This window comes from Cyprinus carpio, chromosome B11 (genome assembly GCF_018340385.1).
Source record: "Cyprinus carpio isolate SPL01 chromosome B11, ASM1834038v1, whole genome shotgun sequence".
Classification (NCBI taxonomy): Eukaryota; Metazoa; Chordata; class Actinopteri; order Cypriniformes; family Cyprinidae; genus Cyprinus; species Cyprinus carpio.
The window spans coordinates 20,684,281-20,710,578 of record NC_056607.1 but is presented as its reverse complement, the minus strand read 5'-3'; the positions used below and the strand labels follow the sequence as shown (position 1 = coordinate 20,710,578).

Below are 26,298 nucleotides of genomic sequence, written 5' to 3'. Positions count from 1 at the left end.
TTTGTGACAAAGAAAAGGAAATCTGTGTGCGATCGGATAGATTCACGCTCGTGCATTATTTTAATGTGCTTTCGCGTTACAATAACGCGCTCTCGCTGCTGCTTCTGAACCGCATACACATACTATATACGCACTACAGACGGAGTACGTGTGAACCTGTATAATGTAAAAAAAAATCTATTTCAACACGAGGCACCACTACAATGAGCTCTACGACCAATGCATGACAAGAAAACATGCCTAATAATTCAGCACTCCTGAATATAAGGAGTTTTTCACTTCCAGTCTTCAAGGACAATTATATATCACTCATAAATGATTAAATACCAAATGTATAGTATTTATTAAGATTGATGTGATTTGGAATTGGTAAAATGTGCTTGGAAAAAAAATATAAGAATATCAATGTGACTAATTATTATGCACTCAACGAAAAAGCATTTTTAATGATTTATAAGCATTTGCAAAATATTTTTGCCTGCATTACAGCTAAGTCGTTTTGTTTTTATATCTTTTTATGTTGCAATTAACATATTTCTTAACCTAATTATTTAAAATCATGTTGTCTGTGCCCTACAAATTGTACTAGGTTTTTTTTGTCCCTAAAACTGACAAAAAAGGATAAGGCCTAAGAGATTTCTTAAGCTGTAATGATAAAACAACAACAACAACAACAACACACAATTACTGATTTTTTCTTTCTTTCTGGTGATTAAAGAGATGATAACTCTCTCTCTCTCTCTCTCTCTCTCTCTCTGTGTCAGCAAGGCCCTCAACTCCCCCCCTCCCCCTCCCTTCCCTCACACAGAGTGAGATCAGATGTCAGACAGTTTTTTAATTTTCTGTTATCCATACAGTGTTGTAAAGTCGTGAAACTATGCATATTTCCTCAGAATGACTTCTACTCTGTATGAAAAATGGTTTTGAAGTGTTTGCAAGTTGCAATTTAAAAATACAAGACAAGTAATGTTTCCCTTTTTAACTGTTATTTCAAAAAATCACCACGGCAAAACCGTTCAAGCTATCCAAAATCCATTCGCAATTTTAGGTTCCTCAATGTTTTGTCATCATGTAGACAAAGTTTGGTGTGTATAGTGTAATTTTCCTCTGAGAAGTATGCATTAATTCACAGCAATATTTTTCCAAAAATCCACATTTAAACCAAAATAGCCGACTTCCTGTTGGTCGTAGCTGATGACTGTAAACTAGAAAGTTGTCCGTCTTGATAAGAACAATATATGTACCGAGTTTGGTGTCTGTAGCTAAAACTAACCCCCCGACTTTTGACAAAAGGTGGCGCTATAGAGTGCCTCCTCCACGCCCTTTCATGTGCTTTTTCCATTGTCTAGGTATCATTACATCCTGATATGTGTTGTGAGTTTCATGTAATTCTGACCATTTTATCTGCCTCAAAAATCACCAGAATAGAATATTCAAGTTTGAAGCGTTGCCATGGCAACACTATATTAGATATCAATATACCCCACAACAGATTTACATCGGCCATGTTTTTGTCATTATTCTGATGAAGTCTGAAGCAAATCGAGTGAAAATAAGATGCTGAACTCAAAGCATTTTGAAAATGACACATTTCCTGCTGCCAGTTGGTGGCGCTATAACTTTGACTCCTAATAGTCACATCTATGCGATCGGCATCATACATCGAACAATCCAATGAAGTTTGATCTAAATCAGGCGATGTATGTGGATGTTATTAGGACATTTCCTGTTTCTCCATGTTTTTATTAACCTAATTTCCAACGCCTCGCCACGGGCAAACCGTTCGAAATATCAAAAATCCCCTGGCAATTTTTCATCCCCAATGTCTTGAGATCATGTTCACAGAGTTTCGTGGAGAACGAGTGGAAAACCTCAGAGGAGTATATCAAATTCCAGAGCATGGTTTTTCGAAACGGCCCTGAATAGCTCACTTCCTGTTGGGCGGAGCCTTTGTCATAGAGCGCGAAAGTTGTTCGGCTCAATGAGATCTATAAGTGTACTGAGTTTTATATAAATACATGCAAGTATGTGTGCGCTATTGGTTCAAGATTTCTGACTGTGTCCCAGGGGGCGCTGTAGAGCCCCTGTGCCACGCCCGGGTCCCAGCCTCTGCGGCGTCCCTGATGGCCGCAGGATTTCCAATGTGTGTGCCAATTTTCAAGAGTTTTTGAGTATGTTAAGGCCCCGAAAAACCCCCGGAAGGTTAAAAAAAAAATTAAAAAAAATAATAATAAGAAGAAATATAGCTGCAAGCAGCGATGGCGGGCTCAAGCCATCAGCGCAAACGCCACCCCAGTGGCATCAGGTAAACTGCGCCCAGCGGGCACATGCAATTACAGTAACCCTCTGGCAGTCAGGTTTTTAAGGAATACGGCAATTAACGGGTTTAATCCGAACCATCAAGTCTTGAAATCACATACACAGAACAGTATTCATTAAGAAAGTGAAATTAAATGATTAATAAACTATTTATTGAAACCCTTGCTATTTTCTATTCTAATAAAAGTCTTGGCTGTGGAACATCTGTAATAGAGTTGGCTAGCTGGATGCAATATAAACAGTTCATGCCTTTATTTTTTTCCACCTGTTTTTTTACCCCCCTGTCTGTCACTGAAGCGTTGTGGTGCAAAGACACAGAAAGGTAACTGAAAACAATGTGGTTTAAGGTCAAGGTGGATCATTCTGTGGTCCAAGCACATTGGTTTGTGTAGATGATGCAGTTACCCAATGAACGTGTCTCTTTTCAAGTAAATTATGAGTCCCTTATGTGAGTACTATTATATGCACAACATGAAAATATATAACTAATATAGTGTCCCTTCTATACTTTTTGCAGTAATGTGTGATTAACTTGAGAAATATGTTGTCAATACAATTAAAATAACAAAAAAGTAATGGTATTTAGGAGATGATAGCTTTTGCATAATTACTATATCGGGCTTTATTATAGTTTATGAATGAAAGAATGATAGGTTTATGCATTTTTTATTTATGCACATAAAATGAAACTTTTCAAGTCTTTGAACAGATCTTGAAGTATTTGCTATCGCCTGTGGTCGCCATAGTGTGGGAAAACATTAGCATTGTGGCCTTCATTTCTGAACAACATGTATGAAAGGGGCCAATATTATTTGAATGATTACAAATATATAATGATTAGTTTACTGATAATATACCCACATTAAAAGATCTAATTACTGATTCTGTATCTTATTTCATGCCTAATCATAGTTTAATTTTCAATTTACATTTTTAAGCAGTGTTGAAAGATTACTATGTGAGTTGCTCTAATTTTTTTTTTGTTTGTTTGTTTTTTGTTTGTTTTATTTATTTATTTATTTTCTTAGGATTTACATTTAATAAAAATTAGCCTACTTCAAACATTTTAAGCAGCTTGAACAACCTGTTCAATATTTATTTATCAGACCACTGTAACTGTCTTATAATCTAAAAAACAAATTTATTATGAAAATAAAGGTGTGTACACCAGTTAAATTGGACTGATAAGAAAATTGCTAACAATAGTTTGAATAGTGCCATGGTTTTTTAAGTTTATAGGTGTTTTGGATGCAGAAATGGACAAATCAAATGTAAAATAGCATGTCATCGATTTAGTTAAATATAGATTACTTCTTTGTTAGAGCAAAGTAATAATCAAATAATAATAAGAATAATATAATAATAATAAATACATGAATACATACATACAAATACAAAAAAAAAAAAAGCAGCCAAACACGAATGATTTTTCTGTTTTTTATAGATTAAAATTGAAGACGAGACAAACGCAGCTGGTAAATGCAGTCACTTTAATATTCCAAATCCGTATCATGATCCCCTTCAGATTTATTTCTCAACAGTTTATGTTCACGTTGGCTTGTTTTCGTTTATATTCACCCAAGCTATTATGCATTTTGAAAATAATCTTGTACTCGATTTGTTCGTTTCTTGCGACGGTGAAAAGCCAGAATCAGCGCCTCTGGAGCTCGAGAGATCGATGTTATTCTGGCCTTAGACTGTCTCGCGCTGTCATTAGTATTTCTTTTCACATCTTTAAACAGCTCAAAACAACCTGAATAGTCAGCTCTGTGTTGTGTTCCAATGGGTGGATTCGTGTGCATTCGCGGTAATATTTTGTTTTTAAAAAAACGCCTCTTAAAACTATAAAAAATAGCCTTTATTTGTGAGCTCGTGGTGATACTGCACTCGCTGATGCAGCAGATTCCGATTTCTCTCTGGCTCTTTCTCACCTGTTCTGCCACAGACAATCATTATTATAATGAGCATCTGAGCCGGTACTAATAACATATTGTGGTGGTTCAGCTTGGTCATTGTGAATGAAATGTGTATTCTATTTGTCCGTTCTCACTGCCGAAAAACCATCACCCGGTTCTGAGAGCGCAGAGCAATCGATGTTATTTTCAGCCCTTAGACAAAGAAAATCTGCACAAGCACTCATATACAACGCCCCTTTTCATCTCTATAATCTGTTCTTCTAATTGTTTTTGTGTTAATTCGCCGCTCGGTGTTTAATGTAAAAAGGCCTGTAGGTTTCTGTATGTAACTTTTTTTCCCTCAAGTGTGTTCAGAAGTCCGCGCTGTGTCAGACCAGGCTGCAGCAAACTATTTTCATTTTAAACACTCACAAACATCTGAATTGAGCTCTTGGTGTTATTCAATTGGCTGATTGTGTGCAATCGCCGTAATATTTTTATTTTTAAAAGGTCTTAAACAAGAATAAAACTCGTTTTGTTGTGAGCTCGTTTGATGACAAGCACGCGCTTTTCGGAGCGGTGACATATCGCTCTCTGATCTATCTCTCTGTTCTCTGTTCGCCAGACATCAAATTATTATGTACGCCCTGACCCGATATATAATAAGATATGTTGGTTTAGCTTGTCAGTGTGAATTAAATTAGATTTTATTTAGCTGTATTTTTAAATCCGATTTAAAAGTGAAACTAAGCGAGACTCCTCCCTCTCAGTCCCAGGAATTGCTCCTGTCTAGGCGCATTTTTCTCTCAGACAATGAATTAGTCTCAGCACACATACATTCCTCAGTCACAGAGCCAAACAAGCCACGCCCGGGTCCCAGCCTCTGTGGCGTCCTGTTGGCCGCAGGTTCCAATGTGTGTGCCAATTTTCAAGAGTTTTTGAGTATGTTAAGGCCTCCAAAAACCCCCGGAAGGTTTAAAAAAAAATAAAAAAAAAAATAATAATAATAATAAGAATAATCCTTAGAAAAACAATAGGGCTCTTCGCCCCTTCGGGCTTGAGCCCTAATAAGAATAATCCTTAGAAAAACAATAGGGCCCTGCGCCCATTGGCTCGGGCCCTAATAACCGGAGCAATTCCAAGAGGGTCCTCGCACTGCAGTGCTCGGGCCCTAATAATAATAATAAACAGAGCAATTCCAAGAGGGACCTCGCACCATCGGTGCTCGGGCCCTAATAAACACAGCAATTCCAAGAGGGTCCCCGCACCATCGGTGCTCGGGCCCTAATAATAAACAAAGCAGATACAAGAGGGTCCTCACACCATCGGTGCTCGGGCCCTAATAATAATAATAATAAACACAGCAATTCCAAGAGGGTCCTCGCACCATCGGTGCTCGGGCCCTAATAAAAAATAATCCTAAGGAAAACAATAGGGCTCTTCGCCCTCCAGGCTTGAGCCCTAATAATAACAAATAATCCTAAGGAAAACAAGGCTTGAGCCCTAAATATATTGTTAGTTTTATGCTAAGATGCAATCAAGGTCTTCAGATACTATAAAAGATACAAGTTCATTTAGACTATTTAACATGCACTGTGACATTTTACCGTTTAAACTTATAAACTCCTTGAGATTTTAAAGTCAGTTTAATAGTATTGAAATTCAAGTTGAATATGGTATTTTTTAAAAAAAGGTTTTAATTGTTTCTATGAATTAATAATATGTTATCATGACTTTTTCATCAGATCATTTTTTACAAGCTGTATTCGTTTTCCTTTTTGGAAACCAAGCACACACTTTTTTTTTCTTTTTTAAAACAATTAATTGCTCACATAGCTCTAACAAGGTTTTATTTTATTTTTATTTTTTTCTTGAGGAACGTGGCACTGTCAGGCGAGTCACATCATCATTAGAGTTGCAAATTAACTTCAGAAATGGAAAATAAGGACTAACAGAGGTTCTTTCTTTTATTCTTTATTTATAATGTTTATTCTTGAAGAAAATAAGTATTTACTCTTTAAGAAAATAAGGGACGATCCAAATATTTGTAATGCACAATAATATAGGCCTATGTCTGTCCATTGGATTTTAAAGCATAACAACTGAAGGTCTATGAAACATTTCTATGATGCATTTTTTTTAAACAATGGCACTTAAAGTTTTGAACTAAAATATTATTTCAACCATAGCCTGTGAATAAATAAAATGCATACTTTTCAATGAAAGAACACTGAGAGTGTAGGTTGCTTCATTATGCTTCAAAGGGGGCAGCTGTGGCCTAATGGTTAGAGAATTGGACTTGTAACCAGAAGGTCGCAGGTTCGAGTCTCTGTGCTGGCAGGAGTTGTAGGTAGGAGGGAGTGAATGAACAGCGCTGTGTTCCACTCTCAATTCCCACGGCTGAAGTGCCCTTGAGCAAGGCACTAAACCCCCAGTTGCTCCCCGGGCGCTGGATATATAGCTGCCCACTGCTCCGGGGGTGTGTTTACGGTGTGTTCACTTCTCACTGCTGTGTGTGTGCACTTAGATGGGTTAAATGCAGAGCACCAATTTCGAGTATGGGTTACCATACTTGACAAATGTCACGACTTTCACTTTCACTTTTTTCTGGTGTTTGGATTTGTACTTCAATATAATGAGCTCCAAGTTTAAGAATAGCCTACAGTGTTTTTTTTTTTTAATTTTTTTATTACTCTATTTAACAGCTCAATGAAATACATCTTTCTTCAGGTAGACTGATTGTTTTCCCGCCTTGCTAAATGTTGGGCTCATGATCAGTAAGTTGTATTCGCCTCTGATTTTATAAAATCCAAACGTGGACGGTGAAGCTGGGTCAGTTAGAGCTCGCGCTCGCTGTGAAGCGCGAGCAGCTGACGGAGGATTCCGCTTGGTCTTAAAGCCTTCCTCAAACGCCTACGTTCACAAACGTCTACGATTTTCTCAAAAATAATGATTAAATATCAATTGATAAGTTGTTATTATTATGGTCTAGTGATAATAATAATATGGGCTGCGAGAAAATAATGAATAAAAAGAGTAGGGCAGATGTGAGCGCAGGCATGTTTCAACCCAGTAACATGACAACACACAGTTCCTCACGGCCAAAAAACAGACCGAATTCAGTTCATCTGGAGGGGGTTGGGGGTTTTGGGGTAGTTCTGTATAACTTGTGGGGGTCGAGATAAAGGTGTGAATCTCTTGGTCTTTCATATGCACAGTGTCTTATGAGGGTTTCATACTTGCAGAACAGGTTTTTAGGAAATATTGGTTTTAAAACAACTTTAAAGAAAGGTTTGATCCACTTCAAATGTTGAAAAAAAAAAAGCGCAATAAAGTTTATTAGTGATTATAACTTAATTTCAGAGGAAGTTGCCTTAACTAACTAAAAAAAAAAAAAAAAAAAAAACCTGTTGCATTAGGGCTGGGCGAAAATCAATAAAAAAAATCCCCAATTTTTTTTCACAAAAAATCCGATTTACAATTTAAATCAATTTTTTTGCCTCCCTACTTAAAATCAATATTCAAATGACAAATAAATTGTTCAAAACAAGTTTTAATATAATTCTTTATCATTTACCAGTCAAATTTATAACTGAGACAAGATGATTAATAAAAAGCAGTAATGTTATTACCTTAATGCTGGAAAGACCTTTATTTTATTTATTAATTTATTTTTTTTAATACTAGCCCATCATGCATCTAACCATCCACTCGGCGTTAAGAGCTGTTCAGATTAAAACTGGCAGCTCCATTGAGTCAGTGTCATGGAGGTAGGACAGAGCAAGTGTAACTATATTTTCTAGTCTATATTTTCATCTCATTATGCCGCTGGTTTAGGTTATGTATTTATTTTTATTTCTTATATCAATTATTTGTAAATATAGCAGACACTGTCTAACCGTATCTACACCGGACGGTCTTGTTCATTTCTAGGGCGAAACATCTCTCACTCGGCAGCAGAGTATGTGAGAGTGGAGCGGCAACAATTTCCCCTCCGCGCTCAGAGCATTTAATAATCTAATTACATATGTTTGAATGCATTATTGCGACAGCGATTACGTGTGAATGTGCTGTATCTGATTAAATCATGCTTTAAACTGAAAATAATCAGTAAAAGGAAGACAAACTCCTTGAGAACTAGCCTGTAATGCTCGACTATTGCTGTCATTATAGTCTTCTGGTCGGAGAGATTATGTGTATCAAGCTATAGCTAAATATGTTTATCATGTGAATTCTTGCTAAATATGCATTTATAGTACGGGCCGTTGGCATGACTTGTACTCGTGATGGAGCGGTGCTGGAGCGAGTGAAAACCACGACGCTCCGACTTTTAAAAAATCCGCTCCTCGCTCCAGTCAGAATAACACGCACTGCTCATACTCTGCTCGCCAGCGGTTCTCAAACGCGCGGGGGAGGATTGAGCCCACTCAGAACTACGAGCCCTGAGTGAAGCGTCGGCCGTTTTATTTTGTTGCGTCCATTCAATATTTTTTTAGAGTGTGAAATATAAATTTTCACAGAATGTGGCCTATTGATGAACAATATATTGAAGTTTCTCTAAATCCCAAACAGAGTCCAGACATCACTAAAGTATCCGTTTATGAACATGTTTTATAGGCTTTTTTTTTACAGACGTGACAAGAAACACAAGTTTTTATATATTTTGTAGACCTTATGTGATTTAAAATGCACAAACCAGAAGCACAATATCTGCAGAGAAGGGTTGGCCATTCTCAAAACATAAAATATTAATTTTATTTCAATTGTGTTTCAGAGGAAAAATCAATGTTAAGACATCTCTCCATTACAGACCGTTCTGAAAGAAGAATTTATGCAAACGCATATTAAATGCTTTAAAAATTTTAACAGAGATGTCTACAGGGTATTTAATAGATCTGCCTCCCACGTAAGATTTTTCTAGTTACTAGTCGTTCATTTATCATTATTCAACTAATCGCAGGTTTATATTAAATTTACATCTATAATCCATAATGAGCCTTAATATATTCCGCGCTCAAGCACATGCATTAAGTTTGCCACAAAGCACAGGCAGAAGTAGCCCAATAATTGTGAAAAAGGAGACATTTTAATTATTTATTAATAAACAAATGATTTCTTGTCGGCTGCAAGATGAAATTCACAGTGCTGACTCTCGCCTTTAGAGAGAAATGCACCTTCACAGATTACATAATGCTTTCGTTTTGAACTGATTAGTTTAAAAGAAATTTCAAGCTTTCTGTAGATATATTTCTCATGTTTGCGAGACTCCACAATTTTCAGTTAGGCTATTTCATTATCAGGAAAAAAAATCACGTGACGGAGAGGGCGCCTCCCTGTCATGCACGAATAATAATTTTCGCACAAACACTTGAATATGAATAATAATTCACATTTTGCATATGCATTACAAAGCAAATATTTTTTTACATGCAATTTTCCAAAATAAAACCAAACAAGATTTGTAATGAAGATAAAATATGTAGACAAAATAAGAATATAAAAAAATGCTGCATGTGCACTCAGCAACATGCGCGCAGAGCAAATCTTGCACTGATATTTTACGGAATATTATACAAACCTGCATTTGAATGCGGCTACAATGTATTTATGTATGTATGTATGTATTTATTTATTTATTTATTTATTATTTTTACTTAAATTACATGAAAGCAAGTAAAGAAGACTGAAGTTGTCCATTAATAAAGCTCTTTTTTACATCGTGTGTATTTCGAGAACTTGAGTTTAATCATGAGGACGTTTTATTAATCAGTCCATTCTTTAGAGTTTCAATGATTTAGTAAAATTGTGCAGGTTTAATTTATTCGTTTCTTGTTTTAATTAGGCCTAAATAATGGGAGCGAAATTATTCAGTGCCTCACGTTTTACTAAAATAAAGAAAATAATTTATAAAACAGCAAGCCTAGCTCACTATGCTACCACTTTTAATGCTCTTTCTTTTTAATAATATAACACATAATTCATATTATATAAATAATACTGCACACTATTTAAATGTGTCAAATCTAAAATATGGTGTAGCCTAGAGAAAATATAAGCACAGGCTCATAGGCTTGATATTTATCCTGCTTGAATTCGTTCTAAGAAACGCACGTATCTTCATAAGGACTAAACTTTCATCTGTGAATATTAAATATTTTTTCTTTCATTTTCCCCGACTGCAGTCAAATATAACACTTCGGTGAGGCAAAGCTGACGTCTATTTGCAAAAATGTGCTTTGATGCGCTTGTTTGAAAACTTGTGATTAAAGTGCCACTCAGCGGTCAAAAGCTGCACGTGCACTTTGCAGACGCGGCGGCGGCGGCGGTACGAGCGGCGGTAGAACCAACGTTTTGGATGTCCACCTACTGTATTTTATATGTATTGTATATTTAAACCATAGATGCACAGAATCCAACTATATTTATGTATGAAATGTGAACACGCATGTAAAAATTTAGCTAAAGTCATTTCTTTCTGATTTACTGTTTTTTTTTTTTGTTTTTTTTTAACATAACATCATCCTACATAATGTAAAGAACATTGTGTGAAAATATAACCTTGATATCTCTAATATTGACTGAGTTAGATGTCCAAGATTTAAATCATAGTGATATTTATAGGTGAAATCAAAATTTGATGCTTGTTATTCTTAGATCTTATAATTTGATTTTGAGACTAGCCTGGTCACAGTCACAAATGAGCATTAGAAATGTGTGTTTGCAGGGTATTATGTAGACATAAAGATAGAAATCCTCTTCATTTTGAACTAGAACTCCAGTCCCCCTAGAAATACACTTCCATTATCTACTCTACTGTTCTGCTTGATTCAATCAGATATATGAGCTTGATTAATCTATAAATGTGTATTTATATTATGTATGAATGTGTATGTATATAATGTATTCTATATTTATTTCCAGTAACTGGATTGAGACAGCATGTTGGCTGCACACAGAAACAGAAGACGCACCACACTACTTCAGGATGCTGAGCATCACATTTCTTGCAAAACAGACAAGACTGGGCTTCAAGAGAAATTTATTAATAAATATAAAGGAAAGATATTTCCATATTCATTCATATTAAATTCACCAATAACAAAAATGGCAATTTAATATGAGGTTCATAGGTTGCACAATATAATAATATTTACTTATGCAGTCAAATTTCATAAAAATATAAAAATCTATAAAAATCAATAATTCCATACAAAAATGGTGGTCATATAATTAGAATATCATCAAAAAGTTGATTTATTTCACTAATTCCATTCAAAAAGTGAAACTTGTATATTATATTCATTCATTACACACAGATTGATATATTTCAAATGTTTATTTATTTTAATTTTGATGATTATAACTGACAACTAAGGAAAATCCCAAATTAAGTATCTCAGAAAATTAGAATATTGTGAAAAGGTTCAATATTGAAGACACCTGGTGCTACACTCCAATCAGCTAATTAACTCAAAACACCTGCAAAGGCCTTTAAATGGTCTCTCAGTCTAGTTCTGTAGGCTACACAATCATGGGGAAGACTGCTGACTTGACAGTTGTCCAAAAGATGACCATTGACACCTTGCAAAGGAGGCCAAGACACGAAATGTCATTGCAAAAGAGGCTGGCTGTTCACAGAGCTCTGTGTCCAAGCAAAGAAATAGAAACAAAGCCCATTCAAAAATATGGGGGAGATTCACAAAGAGTGGACTGCAGCTGGAGTCAGTGCTTCAAGAACCACTATGCACAGACGCATGCAAGACATGGGTTTCAGCTGTCGCATTCCTTGTGTCAAGCCGCTCTTGAACAACAGACAGTGTCAGAAGCGTCTCAAGACAAAAAGGACTGGACTGCTGCTGAGTGGTCCAAAGTTATGTTCTCTGATGAAAGCAAATTTTGCATTTCCTTTGGAAATCAGGGTCCCAGAGTCTGGATGAAGAGAGGAGAGGCACACAATCCACGTTGCTTGAGGTCCAGTGTAAAGTTTCCACAGTCAGTGATGGTTTGGGGTGCCATGTCATCTGCTGGTGTTGGTCCACTGTGTTTTCTGAGGTCCAAGGTCAATGCAGCCGTATACCAGGAAGTATTATTTTATTTATGGAGATGCAGATGCAGCAACCTGGGCTCTCATAACACCTGAGCAGTGCCACAGACTGATCGACTCCATGCCACGCCGCATTGCTGCAGTAATTCAGGCAAAAGGAGCCCCAACTAAGTATTGAGTGCTGTACTCATACTTTTCATGTTCATACTTTTTAAGTTGGCCAAGATTTCTAAAAATCCTTTCTTTGTATTGGTATTAAGTAATATTCTAATTTTCTGAGATACTGAATTTGAGATTTTCCTTAGTTGTCAGTTATAATCATCAAAATTAAAAGAAAAAAACATTTGAAATATATCAGTCTGTGTGTAACGAATGAATATAATATACAAGTTTCACTTTTTGAATGGAATTAGTGAAATAATATACAAGTTTCACTTTTTGAATGGAATTAGTGAAATAAATCAACTTTTTCATGATATTCTAATTATATGACCAGCACCTGTATTTGTGTAAATGTATGGAATGACAGCCCTGTACTGCAGCCCTATATAAGTCTGCATAGGTAAAAATAGCATTACAAACTTCTTTATTTTAGTGTGGAAATTAAATAGTTGTACAGTTTTGAAGGACGTTTCTTTAATAATAATAGTTCACTTTATAGGGGCTGCTGAGCTTAATGTATTGTTTCTCTTTAGGACGTGGAGTTTTCTCCTCTGAGGCGTTTTTCAGAGGAGATTTTGTTCTTGAATACAGAGGTGAACCGAGTTCACAGGAGAGTCTTGCTCCAGCTGAAGTCTACAGTGAAGGTCAGAACACATTCTTGTTTGATTTTCAGTGGCATGGCAAACATTGGTGGTGAGTATAGAATTATTGGCTTGATGTAGTAGATATGCCAAAATATTAAACACTTTTAAGGGGTACTTTAAAAAAAAAAAAAAATTTTTTACTTTTTCTTTTTTTTTTTTTTTTTTTTTTTTGCTTTGCTATTTTGACCGCATATTAGTTGGTTTGGGATGGGTTGAAACAACTAATCGATAAAATCGCTAATTATCTATAATGAAAATCATTGTCAAGGAATCTCATTATCGATGAGTCGTTCTGCGCACGTGACGTTTGAGCAGAGCGTTTTGGGGTAAAGAGAAATACGTTGGAAGAATGGCGAAAAGTACAAGCACAGCAGAAATAAGTGCATACCAAATTCTCCAAAGCATGGGAACATTTCACATTAAATTCCAGAATGAAGGTTTAAACTTTGTGAAGCAGAGCTGATGTGTCATTGTTTTCCTCACAACACACAATCTGCAGACGAATGTATAGTAACTTACAGTTCGGTCTGTTTAACAAACACAGTTTGTGGGTTTTTGTTATAAAAATGTGTTTCTGCTTAAAATCTAGAAAAAATGTTGTGTTAATGTAAAGTTTTAGTTTTTTGATGCTTATATTTGCAAGACCCAATGTGTGAATTTAATTAAACAGTAAAGGTATTTAAAAAGGTTTTTTATCCGATCTGATTAATCAAAAAATAATTGTCTGATTAATCAATTATGAAAATAATTGCTAGTTGCAGCTCTTAACAAACTAAAATAGAATCCATTATTAAATGAAAGCTTTGATCTTTGTGTTGTCATGTTTTAGTGCTTATGCCAGTAAATCTAAATGAATAAAGTTGGAAGGCAAGCTTCCTGAACTGTATTGTTTAGAAGAAGCACAAGCAAGTTAAGAATAGGCACAAGTCAGGATTTCAAAAATAATCATTTGGATATTTTGGAATGGATTATTTACTTTGTTTTTAACTAAACATTTGTTTTAAGATATGTTTGCACAAGCTACTCTTTGGTTATACAGGTATTAAAGAAAAACAAGTGCCGTACAAGTGTTGTCAGTCACTTATGCTTCGTGTTAACTTTGTATTTATAGCGTGGATGCATCTAAGGAAGATGGATCCTTGGGAAGGCTGGTCAGTGACGAGCACAAAAATCCCACCTGCAAAATGAGAATAATTACAGTGAACCAGCAACCATATCTCTGTCTCTTTGCTGTCAGAGACATTAAACCAGGAGAAGAAATTACTTACAGTTATGGAGACTCGGATTGGCCTTGGTGAGCCAAGGTACTCTCAATTCTCAAATCTGTTGTCATATTGATATCTGACTGTCTTTCTGTAAATTCTGTACATAGAACTGTTCAAGCTTTTCAAGCTTTTTGCAAACGCTTTGTATAGTTGTTTGGTAACTAAAAGATTTAAAATTTATTATCAGTGTTTCAAAAGATCATTTTTTGTGTTTTAAACATTATTTGTTCCAAATGTATTTGCCTTGCCCTTAAACTAAACCAATGCACTTTGAATTAAGCAAACATTTATATTTACTTTTTGTTTACATCTGTGGTATTTTTGTGTGTCTTTGGTCTTCTGTGCAGCGTTCATCACCTGCCCCTGTGACTGCTACATCATCCTCATCATCCTCACCTGTGAGGAAAAGTTCATCACCTGCTCCTGTGACTGCTACATCATCCTCATCACCTGTGAGGAAAAGATCATCACCTGCTCCTGTGACTGCTACATCATCCTCATCCTCACCTGTGAGGAAAAGTTAATCAAGAAAAAGACAGGTATTGTTGTATACTTTGTATGCTCTCTATAATTACCTATTTTTGAAAATCAGTTACATGTTGTCTTTAGTCAATAACATTCCACAAGTTTTAAAACATTTGGTTTAAAAAATCGTTAATTTCTCTTATATTCTGGAAGTGCTTCTAGTGATTTTATATTTTTGTTCACTTCTGTAGTGTTTTTGTTAGATCTTACATTTGTTTTAATTGAAATACGTCCTTATATGTCAGCAGGAGAGGTTTCAGTCAAGATTGGCCAAACTACGGGAACATCATAACTGCTCCAAGCGCTTCAATAGAGCAGAAATAAAATTAAAAAACAACCCAACAAAAAAGACTGCCATACATGAGGATTGCGTTGTGAGTAATGTGTAAACATGATCATCACATTACTTTAACACCTCAGTGTATTTAAAGGGGTCATATTATGCGTTTTTACTTTTGCAGCTCTAGGTTTATGTCGGTCGAGAGGGAGCTGCCCCCCCCACAACCCCCCCCCACAACCCCCCCCCCCCCCACCGCCAAAACAAAAGAAAAGGAAACTGCTCTTGACTGAATCACTTATTAACTTTAATAAGAATCTTCTATATTTAATGTATAGACTAAATATTATTTTTTCATTTATTACTTCATAAAATATTTGTAGTAGGCTATTTTTAGAAGCCTTTACTTGGCTACTATCTGAAAAAAAAAAAAAACTATTTAATTTGTATTTGTGAGTAAAATATTCATATCATTTAACTTGTAAGTAATACTTAGTGTTTAATTGCCTTCAGTAAGCCTGACAGTGTTTTATTACTATTTTTTTGCTTTTGTGTTAGTGGCAGTTTCTTACTTCAAAAAAAAAAAAAAAAAAAAAAAAAAAAAAGGAAATTAAATAAAAATGATTTGGAAGTGGGCGCTTTATAGAGACCAGAAGAAATCTGAGGGTTTGGCAGAGCTCAGGAGATTGGTGCTGCAGTAATGCAAATAATTAATAGTGTTATATTAAAAATTATAGTGTTATAAAAATAGTTTTTTTTTTTTTTTTTTTTTAACAATTAAACATGAAAACGTATTCTACAACACCTCAAAAACAATATAAAGACTTCACAAAAGGACATAATATGACCCCTCTCAACTGCTAATGGTCATTAACCAGTTTCCTTTGTCATTTTAAGCTTTCCACTTGTTTTTCTCTCTTATGTTTTCAAGGTATTACAGTCATCAGATGCACCCTGTGCTATGTCTACCTCTGTAAAGGCATCACCACCCTCTCGCCCTTCTCCACTCCCCTCATCATCATCATCAGCTGCCCCTGTAATGGCAACATCCTCTTCATCCTCTCCATCATCACCTGCCCCTTTTCCCTGTGATGCATCCACTTCTGTGATCTCCCCATCACAGGTGTCCCAGACACTCTCAATAAGGGAGGTGTGTAAATAAAATTAGTAAAGGATCTGTGGTAACACTTTCTATGAAGCCTGTATTTATAATACATTATAAGGGTATTCTTAAGGCATTATAATGAATGCATAACACATTATAAAAAAAACCTATATGTTGTATCATCTCATGAATATTCATAAGAACAGTTTTAATACAATATTTACTTATTTGTGGTTATAGCTTTTAAGAGTATGATGATTTATAACACAATAAACACATTGCATCCACTTTTACAATGGATTATATTTCTCATATTTATAATAGACTATAAGTCTCATATCTTGCCATTTTTCGGATGCTACTTTACTTATCTCTTTACTTAACAGCCATAAGATCAGATATCAGATCAGATGAATGTGTAATATGACACATTTGCTTTGAACTATTTTTATTGTAATATCAGTGTGATTTATTTTTATGGTACCCTTTAGACCGCTGTTGATAAGTAACTCTGCAACTACATGTCAACTAGCGGTCATTAGTATGGAGACAGATTAGTCTCAAATATAATTCACGCAAAAAACACGATTCACACATGCGTAGACAATTTCACATGCATGAAACCTAATTCACGTACACACAAAAAAAATTCATGTGCGTGAAAAAAAAAATATATATTCACAAAAAGCAATTCACATGCGCAAAATAAAATTATATATTCATAAAATACATTTCACAAATGCAAAACACAATTCGTAGATATACAACTGTGCACAAAAAAAACTTTGAATGTTTTAAAATGTACGAGTGTCTGAATGTACAAATCGTCATTTACTACTAATCCACTCGGATTTGTGTGTGTGTGTTTTTGAGCTCCTGGCAGAGCTCTCTTCCCACGTGGGTCTGTCGTACTCTTTAGCCAATCAGATGCGAGCTTACCATTCAACCAATCATATCATAAGCCACTGAGAGTGCATTCAAGGAGCACGATTCTGCGCACCTTTTGCGCAATATGGATTAATTAGAACGGAAATTAAGCCTTTACATCAGTAATCCCATAGACAGTAAAAGAAATGGACACAGCGACCCAATTGGAAATCTCAATTGAGACAAGTGAAAGCCCATTTTTAGCGATTTTTAGAACTTCCGTTTCTGACGCGCAGACTCAAACTAAGCTTGATGACGTCAGCAACCTGTCTGACAATCTTCTAGTAGCTGTGCGTGCAAACTGCCATCGTTAATCTTGCAGAGACGGCGAGCTTGAGCGCGGGGAGTTCTTTGGCGTGAGTGAGCAGGAGTAAGTATTCTGATTAATTATTTTTGTATAGTATTTTAAAATGTAACGCCAGGGCTTCTGTGGGCTTCTCTCTTGACATCTCATTGATTGCCTGCGAGCTTCTGAATGCACTTTCGGTGGCTTATGATATGATTGGTTGAATGGTAAGCTCGCATCTGATTGGCTAAAGAGTACGACAGACCCACGTGGGAAGAGAGCTCTACCAGGAAAGTCTCAAAAACACACACACACAAATCCGAGTGGATTCGTAGTAAATGACGATTCGTACATTCAGACACTCTTACATTTTAAACATTCAAAGGTTTTTGTGCACAATTGTATATCTACGAATTGTGTTTTGCATTTGTGAAATGTATTTTATGAATATATAATTTTATTTTGCGCATGTGAATTGCTTTTTGTGAATATATATTTTTTTTTTCACGCACATGAATTTTTTTTGTGTGTACGTGAGTTAGGTTTCATGCATGTGAAATTGTCTACGCATGTGTGAATCGTGTTTTTTGCGTGAATTATATTTGAGACTAATCTGTCTCCATAATTAGAGTATTAGTATGTCTGCTACTGTAAATATATGACTAACACTTTATTTTGATGGTCAACCAACAGATTAACTGAATATAAGTGTCTTTGCAAGTATGTCATCTTATTTTACCATACTAGATTCTACCATTCTTGAGCATACTAATACTCTAATGAGAGTTAGTTGGCATGTAGTTGCAAAGTTGCTTATAGTCGATTGATTAAGGGGACCATCAAAATAAAATTTAACCATTTAACCCTCTGGAGTATTTTTGGGGCCTGGAGAAGTTTTGTCATGCCCTGACATTTGTGCTTTTTTCAGTTTCTTATAAATATCTAAATGGCTAAAGTCTAATCTCACTGTAATCAGCACAAAACTGGGCTATAATAATATGTGAGCAGCATGTATGTTACATGATTGTGTTTTTGAGAAAAAAAAATGTTATGCGTGGTTTAGTGAAAAACTAAAAATGTTAAATCACTTGAATAAGGCAATAAAAAAAGAAAAAAACACATACAGAACGTTGGTTCCCCAGGACTTTTGAGAACTGGAGCTTGTAGCCTAGAATTTTTTTTTTCTAAATGATGTAAAATCATCTTGTTTACTCACTTACAGAAAACAATATATTGATTTAAATTTTCTAAGACACTTTGTTGGTAAAAGTCATATGTGAGTAGGCGTCAACTATCATGAATATCATTGCGAGTCACACCTGAGAAGACAAAGACCCACATAATGAGCTGCATAATGAGCCATTCAGTCAGCTGTGTCACTGAGAGGGGAAGAGTTACAAGAAAGAATGTGAGGACAAAATAAACGTATATAATTTTATGGTTGTTTATTTAGAATATATTTAATTATCCCACAACATAATTTAATATTCACTTGTGAGTGCAGTTAAACAGTTTATTAGGAACAATCAAAGCTGACTTTCAAACTGAATTTTTTGCATCATTATTCCAGTCACGAAATCCTTTTAACAAACTTATTTTCTACAAAAAAACATTTATTGTTATTATTATTATTATTAATGTTGAAAAGAGCTGAGAATATTTTTTTCAGGTTTTTTAGGGGGGATAGTATTGTAAGGAATGTATTGTAAGGAAATTTTAGCTCTTTTCTTTAAAGAAGAATTTAATCTAAAGATTTGAATTGCTTTAATTGAACTGATTCCAAATTTAATTAGTTTATACTTCATCAACGGTTCATCCAGCGAACGTTAAAATCTGTATATCTTCACAATTCTGTTTATACTACTTCGTGGCCAATGAGCACACAAACAAAATTGATAATTTATAAGCTGTGAGCTAGGTAGCACAGGATCTAGGCAAAGTTAAACCTTAAAATACACCACACAAGACAATACTTCTTTTATAAATGAAACAAGAATTTATTGAGCTACTCTATTGCATGGATCTAAAACCTAATGAACACATACATACACACACACACACACACACACAGTAGAATGAAAGACTGAAGAGGATGATAACGGAATTTGAATGAAGTCCCAGAAGTAAGTTATTCGTTAGATCGCAGCAAGAAAATCACAAAAGCAGAGATGTGTCTTATCTTTACTGCTGAAGATCAATTTGCACTTATTTCAGCAAGAAATGAAGTTTGTTTGTTTTGTGCTTACATTTGCACTGAAAAGCGGGGTTCAGAAGAGTTGGAGAGTTCACTTGTTGCCCTCGTCTCAGGGAATCCCTGTGCATCGGACTGGTTGCAGATCTGTCGTTTGGATGACATCTTTTGGGAAAACCCTCCTGGTGATTGGTTGGGTGCCTAGTTACGTAGGAGCTTCGGAAGTTCTTCTGCAAGTTTCATTGGTTGCAAGACTTCGAAGATTCTTGGCAGTCACAAAGTTTCAACGGAGTGTTTTGAGTTCTGGATGACAAGAACGCTAGCAGTGTGTTGGAGTAGGTAGTTCAAGTCATGGCGAAGAAGGAATTAGTTCAGGCATTGGGATTTTATCCAAGTGGATTTGGTCCATCCCACGATGCGATCTTCCAATCAAGATTCAAGATTTATGATTTTTATTTGTCACATACACAATTATATAGAGTCAAGTCAAGTCACCTTTATTTATATAGCGCTTTAAACAAAAAAGATTGCATCAAAGCAACTGAACAACATTAATTAGGAAAACAGTGTGTCAATAATGCAAAATGAAAGTTTAAGGCAGCTCATCATTGAATTCAGTGATGTCATCATGCAGCTCAGTTCAGTTTAAATAGTATATGTGCAATAATTTGCAGTCAAGTCAACAATATCGCTGTAAATGAAGTGTCCCCAACTAAGCAAGCCAGAGGCGACAGCGGCAAGGAACCAAAACTCCATCGTTAACAGAATGGAGAAAAAACCTTGGGAGAAACCAGGCTCAGTCGGGGGGCCAGTTCTCCTCTGACCAGACGAAACCAGCAGTTCAGTTCCAGGCTGCAGCAAAGTCAGATTGTGCAGAAGAATCTTCTGTTTCCTATGGTCTTGTCCCGGTGGTCGTCTGAGACAAGGTCTTTACAGGGGATCTGTCTCTGGGGCTCTAGTTATCCTGGTCTCTCCGCTGTCTTTCAGGGCTGTAGAGGTCCTTTCTAGGTGCTGATCCACCATCTGGGGAACAATGGATACATACTGGATCCGGGTGACTGCAGTGACCCTCTGACTTGGAAACAGACTGGATCTGGTGGCTACGGTGACCTCCGAATAAGAGAGAAACAGACTAATATGAGCGTAGATGCCATTCTTCTAACGATGTAGCAAGTACATTGGGATGGTATATGGGAAGTGTTCCCGGTTCCAGTTTACCTAATTAATGCAGCCTAAAAATCTTTTAACAGATTTGTATATTTGAAGTGTATTAGTATGTTATGTGTAAGCCAGATATAGAGCATATATAACCAGCAGTGAAATGTGAGTCAGGTCCACTCCATGGACAGTGCAATTATTAAAGAATACAACACAGATGAAAATATACATAAATATAGCTATGAAAGAATAAAATAAAAGTAAACAATAAAAATATAAGAATAAAATATAAAAAAAGATGTATACTGTAGAATTAAATATATAGTGGAAAATAATGTGCATGAAAGTCTTAAATATTAAGATACACAGGGATGTACAAGAGGCAAAGTGCATATGTGCATTATACTGTAGTCTTAAATATTAAGATACACAGGAATGTACAAGAGGCAAATGTGCAAACAGGTTGACACTTTCACTATATCAATGTGAGGTAGTGAATGATGAATATCTTACTGATAAAGTGAATATTAAGTGGAGACATGAAGATGTTAAGAGGCTGGTTTTGAGTTTAGGAGACTGATGGCCTGGGGGAAGAAACTCCTCCTAAGTTTCTCGGTTTTTGCCATCAGGCTATGGAAGCGCTTACCAGATGGCAGCAAAGTGAAAAGATGATTACTGGGATGGATGGAGTCCTTGATGATTTTAACAGCTCTGTTTTTGCAGCGTTTGAGGCAGATGTCCTACAGAGAGCGGAGAGCAGACCCTGTGATGCGCTCAGCTAAGCGCACAACTCTCTGCAGGGCTTTGCAGTCATGACAGGAGCTGTTCCCATACCACACTGAGTCAGTACACTTTCTATGGCCCCTGAAATAAAAAGTTTTCAGGATTGCTGGTGAAAACCCTGAATTTCCTCAGCTGTCGCCAGATGGTACAGGTCTATGCCTGGCTTTATTAACCTGAGTTTTGAATGTGGGTAGTCCAAGTCAGGTCCTCTGAGATGTTTACACCGAGGCACTTGAAGCTGCTCACCCTCTCCCACAGGGGTCCCCCGCTGATCATAAGAGGAGTATAGGGCTGCTGCTGTCTCTTCCTGAAGTCAACAATCAGCTCTTTAGTTTTGCTCACATTCAGAGAGTGACATTGTCCTGGCACCATGATGTTAATTTCTCTACCTCATCCAAGTATGCGGTCTCATTATTGTTGTGAATGAGGCCCAGAACCACAGTATCATCAGCAAATTTGATAACAGATGTGGAGCTGTGGGAAGACACGCAGTCATGTGTGTAGAGAGAGTAGAGCAGGGGACTCAGGACACAGCCTTGTGGGGCTCCTACGTTCAGGGTGATGAAGTTAGAGGTGAACTGGCCTACTTTCACCACTTGAGGTCTGCCGGTCAATAAATTCAAAAACCAACTTGCATAGTGAAGAATTCAGGCCGAGGTCCATGAGTTTAGAAGCTAGCTTTATGGGGGCCTATAGTATTGAAAGCTGAGCTATAGTCGGTAAATAGCAGCCTTACATAGTTCCTGTTATTGCTGTCAATGTGTGTGAGAGAAGAGTGCAGGATTGGTGAGAGATGGCATCATCAGTGGATCTGCTGGGGCGCTAAGCAAACTGAAGAGGGTCTAAAGTATCCGGGATGAAGGAGCAGATGAAGTTTTTAACCAGTCCCCTCGAAGACCTTCATGACTATTGATGTGAGGGCAACTGGACGATAGTCATTCAGACAAGAGGGGTTATTGTTCTTAGGCACAGGGATGATGACAGATTTTTTTGAAGGAGGTGGGAACCACCGATGTAGCAAGAGACTCATTAAAAATGGATGTAAACGAACCAGCGAGCTGATCAGCGCAGGACTGCAGAATACGGCCAGAAATCCCATCAGGTCCGGCTGCTTTCCTGACGTTCACTCGCTTTAGAGCCCTCCGAACCTCGTCCTCCGACACGGTATCGCTGCTCTGACGATCTGCTCTGATTGGCAGACTCGCGCTGCTTAGATTGCTTTCAAAGCGGCCGTAGAAAGTGTTTAGCTCGTCAGCCAGCGATGGATCTGCTCTCACCTCTGCAGAGAATTTATTTCCAAAGGCACAGATGGTTCTTAGTCCTTGCCACATGCGTCGGGAGTCATTTAGCTGGAAATGTGACTCTATTTGTTCCCTGTATCTGTGTTTGGGCGGCTCTTACTGCGCGTCGGAGAGCATAGCACGATGCTTTGTACTCGCTCGTGTTTCCCGACAACAGACCGGCGTTGTAAGCAGCAGTGCGTTTGTTTACTGCTGCACGGACTGCTATCTCCACCAAAAATTTCTGATTAGAGAAGGTCCTTATAGTTATTGCATCCGTAGCTTGTTCGGCTAGCGTGTTTACAAAGCTTAATGCTACATCCGTGCATTACGCTTAACTCGCTGACGTCAGATGAACTTGCCCGAAAAACATGTCCCAGTCTATGTCATCAAGAGCCGCCTGTAGCATGGCTTCTGAGTGGGCGGACCAGCACGTCACTACCCTCTGCACCGGGGGATCTTGAATGAGCTTTGTTTATATTCCGGTGTGAGGAAAGTGGCGGCATGGTCCGATTTGCCAAAAGCCGGTAGTGAGTGAGCTTTGTAGGCATGCTTAAACGGAGAGTAGCAATGATCCAGTGTATTCAGTCCTCTGGTTGGACAGGATACATGTTGATAAAAATTAGGCATAACCTGCCTGAGGTTGGCTTTGTTAAAAGTCCCCAGCGAGAATAATAGCGGCGTCAGGATGTTTGTTGATGTTGCCGCTGAGTGCATCGTGAAGCTCGGACAAAGCCAAACCGGTGTCAGCTTGTGGTGGGATGTAAACAGCAATGATGATGATCGAGGGCGTGAGCCATGTTTCAGACAAACAAAGGATGTTACAGTCCCTAATGTCCCATTGGAAACTTATCCTGGCTCTAAGATCATCCATCTTATTCTCCAGAGACTGGACATTGGCGAGCAGAATGCTCGGCAGAGGAGGACTGTGAGCTCTTTTTCTCAGTCTGTTGCGGATCCCAGCGCGTTTCCCGCTGTGTTTCTTGATCCGTCGCCTCGGGTGGTATTCAGGTGGCCATTGTTCATCTCGGCGTTCCGGAGAATCTCAGATGGCCACGATTGGTTGAAGGATAAAGTGTCCTGAAACAGGTTAATGAAAAAGTGTCCCTGAAACAATCGACTTGTTACAAGGTGGAGCATGCATTCCTTAACATGACACTTCAACTTATCACATGGGGCAATATCTTTTGAGGCTTTTGTTAAATAACCTCAATAACGTGTCGTACAACACACACCATTCAAAATACCATCTTTTCATTCATTTCACAGTCTTGCAAAGATCGCGGCCATTGACTAAATACTAAACTTTCCATATCTTACACACATTTAATAGCACTAAATGCTAAAAGGTGTTATAAAACATTAGTTAAAGTTGCACCCATTACCTTGAACACATCAAACATATATAAGACATAAAACATATTATTTGTGAATATAGTTAAACATTCAGATTTCTCAATGGTTGTCCTTTTGAGATTATTTATTGAAAAGTTCAGTTTGTAGAAAAATTCACAAGCAAGTCACAAGTCATGGGACTCGCTTTATGGATCCTTTGTTGAGGTCCATTAATTACTGATGAGTCCTGTGGGGTTGGAACTTATGATCAAATGTTAACTCCTTTTGAGTAGATAGCAAACACGGCTGACAGGAAACCAACTCAGGATGTCGACGTCACATGATTAGCCCATGATTAGTTTTCTGATGAGTGGGGGTATTTGGAACAGGCATCCTCTGTTGTGGAATCATGTTATCACTTCTCTTTAATGCTGACATAGGTTTTTAGAAATTCTTCTGATTGACAGGAAACGGGTCCAGACAATCTGAGCATTGTTCCCTTTAAACATTGCATTTTTTTTTCAGTCAGAGTATTAAGCTCACATCAGTTAATTAACATAAGCCCCACAGGAAACACTCAAATAACACTCAACATCTAACCACTTACAAGCTGTAGTAAGATACTGTGCAGACCTTAAATAAACAATGTCAAGATATGATACAATCCATTATACTGAAAATGAAGTAGATGTAATATGGTGTTCATTGTGTTATAAATAATCATACTCTTAAACTTATAACCACACACACATAATTATTATGATGTATTATAATTGTTGTTATGAATATTCCTGAGATGAAACAATATATTATAAGTTTTTTTTATAATGCATTATGCATTCATTATAATGCCTTAAGAATACCCTTATAATGTAATGTATAAGGGCTTCATAGAAAGTGTTTACCGGATTGGTATATTCAGAAATACTCTGCATATAAATGTATATTAGCATTACCGCAACTCTTACTAGATTACTTCTGTCAGGGATAAGAAATCTGATATTGGATGAATTTACTAGCACACATTCAAACCACAGTAGTGTTAAATAACATCCAGTTGTGATTAGTTGGAGTTTCTGACCTCAGAATAAGGCATAAATATTTATTTTGTTTTGAAAGATTTAGAGTTGTGTAATAAGCAGCAGTGTGTTGTTTGCTGAATGGTCATTGCACACTTCTTTGTATTATTTGTTTATTTGTTTTTCTTCTCTTCCAGATGCACCTAAGGCCATCAAAAAAAAGACAGGTATTGTTGTATACTTCGTATGCTCTTTATAATTCTCTTTTGTTGAAAATCAGTTACATATTGTCCTTAGTCTATCCCATTACGCAAGTTTTAAAACTTTGGTTAAAGGAGTTATTTTGTATGATCTGAGTAAGTGTTGTATTCTCTTATTTAGTATTCTGGAAGTGCCTTCAGTGATTCAGACCTCTCGCACTACAGCGATGTAGACTATGTGCCCCAGATCACCTCAGTTGAATCAGATGGCAGTGCTTCTAGGCAGGACAACGCAGAGAGCAGTACAGATAGCAATTGTAAGGCAGGTAGTTCATCTGAAAAATGCATGCCATCACTTTCATCAAAAAGGATAAAAGGCCAAACTAAAGAGACAGACGCCTCACCTGACAAAAGGACATTTGTTCAGGCAATGCCATCACCGAAGAAGAACCACAAATCATATAACAAAAAAACAGTATTGCATTTATTGCTCTAAGCCATATTCAAAATTGGCAAGACATCTTGAGTTTGTCCATCGCAATGAGGTGGAGGTTGCAAAGGCTGTAGCATTTCCAAAACAAAACATGTTAAAAACTGTCCGCTGAAACCTCAAGAAGATGCTCCACAGGGCAGAAAAAGAGTTTGAGCTCTTTGTGCTGTGAAAACACCAGTCGGCTTAGAGATTAGCAAAGGGTTTTAAGAAAATTCTTTCTGTGATGAACTACAATGAAGTTTCACGCACTATTCACAGTGACGCAAGGCATAATGCAGCTGGGAGAGCACATGTTCAACAGGATGGGATCTGATGTGACCAAACATGACTACATCAGACAGAAGATCAGAGAGGTTGGTAGACTTCTTCTTGAAGCAAGAAAGACTACGC

General features: G+C 36.9%; 1 protein-coding gene and 1 long non-coding RNA gene across 2 annotated transcripts in view; both read left to right on the top strand.

The window, feature by feature from the left end:
- The window catches only part of LOC109061747 (glutamate receptor ionotropic, NMDA 3B-like), a 120,763-nt gene that overhangs the window by 29,780 nt on the left and 64,685 nt on the right, over window positions 1-26,298 (top strand). The window lies entirely within an intron of this gene.
- Window positions 14,532-16,327, top strand: LOC122138937. Its single transcript, XR_006155923.1, has 3 exons — window positions 14,532-14,868; window positions 15,100-15,228; window positions 16,063-16,327. It is a non-coding gene; the product is annotated as an uncharacterized LOC122138937 (long non-coding RNA).